The following is a 1,726-nucleotide window of genomic DNA, read 5'->3' as shown; positions in this document are numbered from 1 at the left end:
GTGAGAGGTGAGAGAAGCTGAGGGGAATGGAGGCAGATAGAGCGCTGCAGGCACAGGAGCCTCCCTCACTCTGTTCCCCACGGCTGCCTCCGCAATTTCTATTTACAGCCCTGCTGCCTCCCCTCCTGGCCACAGTGCTGCTGCTGTTGCTGGTTTCCAGGGCTGCTCTGTAATTAAGCATCTTTGTCTCCTGCAACTCCTCCACCTCGCAAGCCCGGCAGCAGTCGGGACTGGGGGGCAGGAGAAGTGGGGGGCACAGAGGGGGTGCAGGAGGTCAGCACCAGGCTCCCCGGCAATGGTAGGAGGATTGCTGGGTGCTGGGAATGGTTCCTAGCCCCTGCTCCCTCTGTCCTGTTGCTCTCTGAGTCCTTTGGGCACTGGAGGTGTGCCTGGTCTGCTGCTTTACTGTTGGAGGAAGAAGCAGGCTCCGCAGACCAGACCTGATCTCAGATTCTGTCCTGGGGTCTCTGCCCACTGCAAGGACCTAGGACCACCTCCTTTCTGCAGGGCCAGGCCCCTCCACATGCCACCCTGTGCCCCAGATAGGGTCTCTCTGGGTTGGGAGTGGCCTCAAGCCCATCAGAGGGTGGACACTCTGATAGAGGCTGAATGGCACCTCTTCTGCCCGTGTGCTGAGTGTGGGAGGACAGAGTTCTTCATCACTGTGGCTTTAGGTGGCTGATCCTCTCCAGTAAGTGGCTCTGGGGCTGAGCAGGCTGGAAAGACTTGACTGAGGAGGCAATAGATTCTCACTGTGCTGAAATTACAGAGTCATGTACTCATCGGTGCAGTGAAATGTCTTGAACAAACCTCATCTGCTTCCAGCCAGAGCTTCAGCCCTTCCCGCTGACTTCTCTGTTGCCAGATGCTTTTCCTCTGGTGCCTTCTCTGCACAGGCTGAGGCTGCATGTACTCAGTCAAACATTCCCTTTCTTCACCAGGACTCAGACTGACTCACAGGTGAAGGTCCACAAGCTGCACCTTTTTCTACTCTCTTCCTGAAACACTGACTCTGTGATCGAGTCCCCTCTCATCACCACTCCCCACTGCATCACTCTTGCCCACTTGTCTATGTTGACTTTCCACCCTTCCAGTCTTGTCTCAGCCCTGCCTCCTTCCCCATCATCTTCCTTCCTTTCCAGTCTCCAGCCTTGCCTCCTTCCCTAGCATCTCCCCCGCATCCTATTCTCCAACAGGGAGCTAGCACTGGGAGTTGCATGCTGAATGAGGACAGCAGAGATGGGAGGAATTAATGCAATAATTTAAATCAAATAAGAACATCTGAAAACTGTACAACCACATCAAGACGTAAAAAATCACCCCAATGAGTGGTCAAAAAGCAAGCATGAGGTATTGCTGACTGCTGTGATTTCCTGGGAAAGCGAGTAGTTCAGAAAAACATTATGAAAACATCTCCCAAATCTGGGATTCCCTCCAGCTGAGTGCCTTCTATAACTTACAATAAATTATCCCATTATGGGGGAAAAAATCAAGCAACCATCAGCTGGAAGTGCCTGTATTGCAGGGATGTGGCAGTGAGTAAGAGCACTCGCTTGCCTCCCCTGCTCAAGGAGCTTCTCCAGAGTTGGGGCAGGAAGTTATGACTCTGTGTGCTCTGGCTCTGTGCTCTTTGCCAGGCATGTCCTGTTGGTTATCATCCCTTTGTGTGCCTTCACAGCACACCTTGTGAGAGGGCTGTCCCGATGCTGTGGGCATGAGTGTAGTG

Source organism: Acanthisitta chloris, unplaced genomic scaffold (assembly GCF_000695815.1).
Source record: "Acanthisitta chloris isolate BGI_N310 unplaced genomic scaffold, ASM69581v1 scaffold30658, whole genome shotgun sequence".
NCBI classification, from domain to species: Eukaryota; Metazoa; Chordata; class Aves; order Passeriformes; family Acanthisittidae; genus Acanthisitta; species Acanthisitta chloris.
Note: the sequence above shows the minus strand (reverse complement) of the source record.